Raw genomic sequence first — 8,554 nt, forward strand, 5'->3', positions numbered from 1 at the left:
TCTATCAGACGTCAAAGTAAAAATGAGTTTTAAACAGCTGTAAAGGTGTGGAGTGCACATTATTACGATGTAAACGGAAACATTCAAACTAAGTTAATTTATCAAAAGTTAATTTATTTGTATTTTTAAATCCATTTTGTAATGTTTATCTTAAGGAATTAGAAACTAATAGGAAACAAAAGCTCTTTAGGGCTAAGTAGTGTTGCTTAATTATTAATATTTTAATTCATACGAATTAATTCATAACAACCCCATTGTATTCTACAGCAAGTTCATGATTCTAATTGATATATGATTATATATGATTCTAATAGAATTAGTAATTCTACATCAAAACTTAACCAAGATAATTTCTCACCACTGCACTGATCTCTGCTGGAGTACGGCGACTCTTTGCATGCTGGTCCCAGAGGAGGATTTACAATCGCCCCACTCTTTTAAATCTCTTTTCCTTGTGTTTGACTGTATTCATATACAGTATTATCTGATTTAATTGGTTATCACGGAAATGCTTTTCGCTGTATCAGTACACATGACAATAATAACCTATTAATAGTGCAGATAGAGTTAAGGGATAGTAGTTAAGGGATATGATATTAGATGTTAAGGGATATGATATAGGGTGATTTCACGAAAGGTCACTGGAGCGTAGATCCGCATCCACGTGACCGAAATTTTAAACTGGGGGACAAGCGTCACTTCCGGTACATGTTAGTGAATGGGAAAACACGCACTTTCACACCCGTTAAAAACATCGAAAACGGCCCGTTTTTGAGCTGCAATTAACTGTACCGGTCGGGGTGACCGTGAGGAACAGCTACCTAAATTTACAGTAAAAAAAAAGATAGAAACTAAGGTAAATTCAAGAGGGAGCTGAAGGTGTAAATACAGCGGAAGTGCTAGCGGAAATTTGCCGTGGAGATTTAAAGATCCAAAATATCGGGAATTATCGCGTTTGCTCGCTGCATTTCATCAAAAGTAAGGCATTATTGACTTTTTATCTTTATTCATTTGTTATATGAAAAGTATTAAAAATTAAAAATCCGTCAGTAAAATTGTAAAATCGCCCATGGTTCTCAGGTGGGTTTTAACATGCAAAATGAAAACGCTTCTGAAGCTCCATTAACCATTTAAATAATCGTAAACTATCAATGCGTTTTGAAATAAATTTTACTGAGATGCAAGCTGTCAGCTGTTAGTTGGACAAAAGCAGGACATTTTATTATTTGCCAAAATATATTTCTCAATGTTTCTTGTTTAAAGCCTGCACAATCACCCAAACTACTTATTTATTTATTTATCATCTAATAACAGACATGTGCACATTGTCTATCCTGCTCACAGTGGGTGCCCAATCAGGATTGTTGACATCATTCCATGCTGCAGGCTTGTCTGTTATTAGATGATTAGCATTTTCATTTTGCATGTTAAAACCCACCTGAGAACCATGGGCGATTTTGCAATTTTACTGACGGATTTTTCACTTTTAATACTTTTCATATAACAAATGAATGAAGATAAAAAGTCAATAATGCCTTACTTTTGATGAAATGCAGCGAGCAAACGCGATAATTCCCGATCTACGCTCCAGTGACCTTTCGTGAAATCACCCTATAGTTAGAATTACAGAGACATGGCTCCAGAGTGACCAAGGCTGGGAGCTAAACATGCAGGGGTTATCAGGAAGGATAGACAGAAAGGAAGAGGAGATGGGATGGCATTGCTGGTTAAAGAGGAGATTAATGCAATAGCAAGGAGAAACATTAGCTTGGATGCTGTAGAATCAGTATGGGCAGAAAACGCTTGTTGGAGTGGTACACAGACCACCAAACAGCAGTAGGGAGGTTGGGGTTAGCATCAAGAAGGAAATTAGAGATGTGTGTAGCAAAGATACAGTGGTTATCATGGGTGACTTAAAGGGTTGGCAGTGGAGATGCAATGGCAAAGATTTAAAGACCTCATGGATGAACTCCAGAAATTGTTCATCCCTGTCTGGCGAAAAAATAAAACTGGGAAGGCGACTCAACCGTGGCTGACGAGGGAAGTCAAGGATAGTGTTAAAGCCAAGGAAGAGGCATATACATTGGCCAGAAGATGCGGCAAACCAGAGGACTGGGGGAAATTTAGAACCCAACAGAGGAGGACAAAGGGGTTAATTAAGAGGGGGGGGGGGGGGAAGAGCACGAAAGAAAGCTTGCGAGGAATATAGAAACTGGCTAAAAGTTCTTATCTAAGGAAAATATTAGTGAAGACGAATGTAGGTCCCTTACAGTCAGACACAGGTGAATTTATAATTGGAAACAAGAAATGGCAGAACAGTTAAACAAGTACTTTGGTTCTTTCTTCACTAAGGAAGACATAATTAATCTCCCGGAAATACGAGGGGACCGAGGATCTCGTGGGAGGGAGGAACTGAAGGGAATCCACATTAGTCAGAAAATGGTGTTAGGTAAACTGTTGGGACTGAAGGCAGATAAATCCCGGGGTCTGATGGTCTGCATCCCAGAGTTCTCAAGGAGGTGGCCCTAGACATCGTGGATGCACTGGCGATCATTTTCCAATGTTCTCTCAACTCTGGATCAGTTCCTGTGGGCTGGAGAGTAGCCCATGTAACTCCACTTTTTAAGAAAGGAAGGAGAGAGAAAATGGGGAATTATAGACCAGTCGATTGTTAAAGATGTTATAGCAGCGCATTTGGATATTCAGTGACGGGATCTGTCAAAGTCAGCATGGGTTTATGAAGGGGAAATCATCCTGAACCAATCTTTCGGAATTTTTTGAGGATGTAACAAGTAGAATGGATAAGGGAGAGCCAGTGGATGTGGTGTATCTGGACTTTCAAAAAGCCTTTCACAAAGTCCCACACAAGAGATTAGTATGCAAAATTAGAGCACATGGTATTAGGGGTTGGGTATTGACATGGATAGAGAATTGGTTGGCAGACAGGAAGCAAAGATTAGGAATTAATGGGCCCTTTTCATAATGGCATGCAGTGACTAGTGGGGTGCCTCCAGGCACGGTGCTGGGACCCCAGTTGTTTACTGTATATATTAACGATTTAGACGAGGGAATTATATCTAACATCTCTAAGTTTGCGCATGACACAAAGTTGGGTGGCAGTATGAGCTGCAAGGAGGATGCTATGAGGCTGCAGGGTGACTTAGATTAATGTGCGGTTATCCACTTTGGTAGCAAGAACAGGAAGGCAAATTATTATTTGAATGGTGTCAGATTAGGAGAAGGGGAGGTGCAATGAGACCTGGGTGTGCTTGTACACATCTATGGAGCGAAGGAAATAGGCGACGTTTCGGGCCGAAACCCTTCTTCAGACTGATGGGGGGTCAAGTTCCGAAAGATTGGTTCAGGATGATTTCCCCTTCATAAACCCATGCTGACTTTGACCGATCCCGTCACTGAATATCCAAATGCGCTGCTATAACATCTTTAACAATCGACTGGTCTATAATTCCTCCCCCCATCAGTCTGAAGAAGGGTTTCGGCCCGAAACGTCGCCTATTTCCTTCGCTCCATAGATGCTGCTGCACCCGCTGAGTTTCTCCAGCATTTTTGTGTACCTTCGATCTTCCAGCATCTGCAGTTCCTTCTTGAACACTAAAAGTAAGCATGCAGGTACAGCAGGCAGTGAAGAAACCCAATTCTTGCAAGAGGATTTGAGTTTAGGAGCAAGGAGGTCCGACTGCAGTTGAGACCACACCTGGAGTATTATGTGCAATTTTGGTCTCCTAATTTGAGGATGGACATTATTGCTATTGAGGGAGTGCAGCTTAGGTAGATGCAGGAAAAATGTTCTCGATGTTGGGGGAGTTCAGAACCAGGGGTCACAGTTTAAGAATAAGGGGTAGGGTCATTTAGGACTGACATGAGGAACAACTTTTTGAATTGTGAATCTGTGGAATTCTCTGCCACAGAAGGCAGTGAAGGCCAGTTCACTGGATGTTTTCAAGAGAGCGTTAGATTTAGCTCTTAGGGCTAAGGGAATCAAGGGATATGGGGAAAAAGCCGGAACGGGGTACTGATTTTGGATGATCAGCCATGATCGTATTGAATGGCTCGAAGGGCCGAATGGCCTACTTCTGCACTTATTTTCTGTGTAGACACAAAATTCTGGAGTAACTCTGCTGGACAGGCAGCATCTCTGGATAGAAGGAATGGGTGACGTTTCGGGTTGACACCCTTCTTCAGTCTGACGATGGATCTTGACCCAAAATGTCACCCATTCCTTCTATCCAGAGATGCTGCCTGTGCCGCTGAGTTACTCCAGCATTTGTGTCTATCTTTAATGTAAACCGGCATCTGCAGTTCCTTCCCACCTATTAATAGGGCAATGCTAACACCTTTTCCTATTGTTTGTCCTTCCCAAATATCAAATTCCATGTAATATTTAGTCCTCAGCCTTCAACATTGTGCAGACACGTGTCATTATTGGCAGTTAGATTATAAGCATTCCCCTGTTTGTGCTTGAAATTACTGTTCTTGACCTTTTTTTTTACCTTTTCTGGCTTCCTACTTGTAATAGCGCCACTTTTGGTCGGAGGATTGTAAATGATTAAATAAACCACAGTACGCTGTGCTGTTGAGTTCTGGTCACCAGTGAGTCAACTCGTATTCTGTGTCTGAACACAAGATATCACAAAATGGCGACGAGGATGGGATCGCGGATTCCCCAGTGTTATTTGTTTGTGTATATAGGGAATTCAGCAGAGGCACGGAGAAGTGTTGTATAACTTTCGGTGTCAGGGAAAGCTGAAAATCCGGTCAAAAAGTTTGAATTCTGTTAGACTGTTAGAAATCCAAAATGGCGGTGCCCAGTGGGTACATCGGACGATTGGGTGAGTTCCAGCAAAGCCGGGAAACGTTCAGTGCGTACATCGAACGTTTAGAGATGTTCTTTGCTGCGAATTACATTACTGAAGCAGAAGCTTCTGATGCAGTATCAAGATGTTTGAATTAAGCAACTCAACCTAGGAAAAGAGCAATTTTTCTCACTGAAATGGGTCCTGATGTTTATGATACGATAAAGAATTTGTTAGCTCCAGCCAAACCAAAGGGTATTAAGAGACCGTTTTGTGTGTGGACTGAGAAGTGAGTGGATCCGAAGTAAGCTGATGACGGTGTATGAATTGACATTTGAAATAGCTTGTAAAACTGCTTTGTCAATGGATATGGCAGAGAGGGGTTCTAGAGAAGTCAGGACAACTTCTAGACAACCAGCGGAAAAGTTGAACAAGCTACAGTCCAGCAACCCAAAGACGCGTAAGTCAACAAAGACGTCAGAGAATCGTTACCCATGCTATCGCTGTTTGGGTTCACATCTAGCACAGTCTTGTCTGTTCTCCAAGGTTGTTATTCGTGTCACAAGACGGGACATCTAGCGAAGGCTTGTCGCAAGGCAAAGGAGAGAAAAGGTTCAACAACAAGTAAGCATCTTCATTCTGTGGATCAATTGCATGCAGAGGAAGAGCCTCTCAACGTGTACACCATCTGCAGCAATGAGTTAGCAAACTGGAAGACAAAGAATCTGTCCGTGCAAGTCCAGTTGAATATATAGTAATTATTATCTTCTGTATTAAATGTATCTTATATAATCTTTGTATTTAAATGTAGTTTGTTAGTGTGGCCGTTCTCAGGTTACAGGCCATTTGGTCACAGACCACATGCTTTTTCGTTAGGACACATTCCTTAGCTCTTCTATAACACAAAGGGCTCAGCGTTTACGACTGACAACTGTTTATATTAGTCTAAGATAGCAAGGCGTCTCAGGATCTGTGAGCTAGTTTTTAGCTACATTTAATTATACTCATGTTGGGATAAGAGGAAAGATAGATGAGAAGGGCAAAGTTGGTTGGGTGAGGAGTATGTGACCTTTGTATGTTGGATTTCTTATGTTTATAAAAACTAAGGTGACTAAAGCTTTAAGAAAGAGTAGTGGGGCTGGAAATGTAACAATCCTTTGAATAATGTTGTCAGTGTGATGGCAAAGTCATAAAGAGGCCCAAGGATGAAGCTGGAATGCCATCCCCTAGAGATAACAAGAAAGGGGGAGGGAGTGTAAGATGGCCAAGAGACAATTATCATTAGTCAAGTTAGACATTTTTATGATCCTTGCTGTTCTGGGAAGATAGGAGATGTGAGTTTGTAAAGACAGAGTAAATTTCTATTTTAAAGTGTGTAATGTAAGATAATGTTAGTTTAAATATGATTTATAAAGAAGGTCATCTGGGAAATATATATTGTATTTTAATTAGGGAAATATATATTGTATTTTCATTTTACATTAGATCTTTGTGTTTGGATCTGTAGTTTAAGAAGTTACATTATTTCCCAAGATGTATAGGTTTAATGAGAACAATTTCTTGTATATATAAATTGGGCGACCACTGTATCATATGTATCTTATTTTGAGGAGAGATGTCTGAGAATTGAGACCACTTTCCTTTGGTTTCACATGGTTAAAATAAAGCAATTCAGAACAAAGGAAGGAAAAGCCACGAGGCTAGCAAGGGGCCATAAAGGGGAGTCATGTGACTTATGACTGTTGCAAATGCGGAAATGTACTGTGAAGGAGGGGATAAGTGGGAGCAATTGATTGGCTGGTAAGAAGGGAATGTTAGCAAATGATTGGATATGGAAATGTAACAGGGGTGGGGCATGCTGATTTGAAAATGGTATAAAAAGCGATGATCCTTTGTTTGGAGGGAGAGAGTGGGAGAGAGCCCCACGTGATTTGATGCGTGGGGAACCAGCTTTTGTTTGCAAATAAAATTTTAAAATTCCTGAAAAATTCTCCACGTGATCTGAATTAATTTGAGCATTGAAAACCACAACAAATGGAGCTCATGTTAGCATGGAAGTCGACACAGGAGCATCTGTGAGCGTTATTCCAGAATCTGTGTATCGGGAGAAGCGAAGTCAAATTCCTTTGGAAGCGAAGTGAATCGAGCTACGTGGTTACTCTGGAGTGAATATTATAATAATAATAATAATGAATGGGATTTATATAGCGCCTTTCTAGAATACTCAAGGCGCTTTACATCGCATTATTCATACATTCCTCAGTCACACTCGGTGGTGGTGAGCTACTTCTGTAGCCACAGCTGCCCTGGGGCAGACTGACGGAAGCGTGGCTGCTAATCTGCGCCTACGGCCCCTCCGACCACCACCAATCACTCACACACAATCACACACAGGCAAAGGTGGGTGAAGTGTCTTGCCCAAGGACACAACGACAGTATGCACTCCAAGCGGGATTCGAACCGGCTACCTTCCGGTCGCCAGCCGAACACTCAGCCCATTGTGCCATCTGTCGCCCCGAATATTCCAGTGTTAGGATGCATCATGTACCAGTTAGGTATGAGGAGCAACAGGCGGAGTTACCTCTCATAATTGTAAAGGGAGATAAGCCTGCGTGGCTAGGTAGGAATTGGTTGCAGATCTTGTAGCTAAACTGGAATGAGAAATTCCTCGTTCACGAAGAATTCAAGTCTCCGGAGGACGTAATCGAGCAACATTCGAAGGTGTTCAGTGACCAGGGAGAGCCAATCAACGGGTACAAGCGAAAGTATGCGTGAAGCAGGATGCGACACCAGTGCATTGCAAACCCCAGGCCATGCCGTATGCACTTAAGGACAAGGTTGAGAAAGAACTGAAAAGACTTGAGGCTGAGAACATTATCAGTAAGGTAGAAAGTAGTGATGGGCAACACCCATTGTAATTGTACCTAAAGCTAATGCTAGTGTTAGACTTTGTGGGGATTATAAGGTAACCGTAAACCAGGTACTTGAAGGTAGCATACCAGATACCGTACCAACGGCAGAGGATTTGTTTACCACCCTCACAGGTGGCCAAGTCTTCACAAAAATGGACTTGACAAATGCAGTTAGGTGTAGATTACGAATCTAAATCCAAGCTAACTATCAATACGCATTTGGGATTGTTTCAGTTCAATAGGCTCCCATTTGGCATATCATCAGCCCCAGGGATTTTTCAAGGGGTGATGACACAAATTCTAGAGGGAATTGAAGGTGTGGTGTGTTACTTGGATGACATCCTCATCTCAGCCCCTGACAGGCAGACGCATGATGAAAGGTTAGAAGTGGTACCCAAACGCCTTGAAAACCACAGTGTAAGAGTGAAGGCACAGAAGTGTGAGTTCTTTCAGAACTCGGTAGAGTACTTGGGTCATAAGATGGCCTACACCCCATCAATGGTAAAATTGATGCGATCAAGAACGCGCCCACTCCCAGAAACATCTCTGAGATCCGATCCTTTTTAGGATTAGTGCATTATTATGGGATGTTCGTGCTAAATCTGTCCACCTGTTTACATCCCTTGAACGAGCTTTTGAGAAAAGATGTACCATGGAAATGGATATGTGAATGTGACCTAGCTTTCAAGGCATGTAAAGCTCAGTTGGCAGAGAGTACAATGCTTGTTCATTACAATGTAAATAAGCCAATGAAGTTAGCATGTGATGCTTCACCATACGGTGTTGGTGCTGTGATCTCTCATGCTAGAAAATGGAGAGGAGGGGCCT

The sequence above is a fragment of the Amblyraja radiata genome, chromosome 25 (genome assembly GCF_010909765.2).
Source record: "Amblyraja radiata isolate CabotCenter1 chromosome 25, sAmbRad1.1.pri, whole genome shotgun sequence".
NCBI lineage: Eukaryota > Metazoa > Chordata > Chondrichthyes > Rajiformes > Rajidae > Amblyraja > Amblyraja radiata.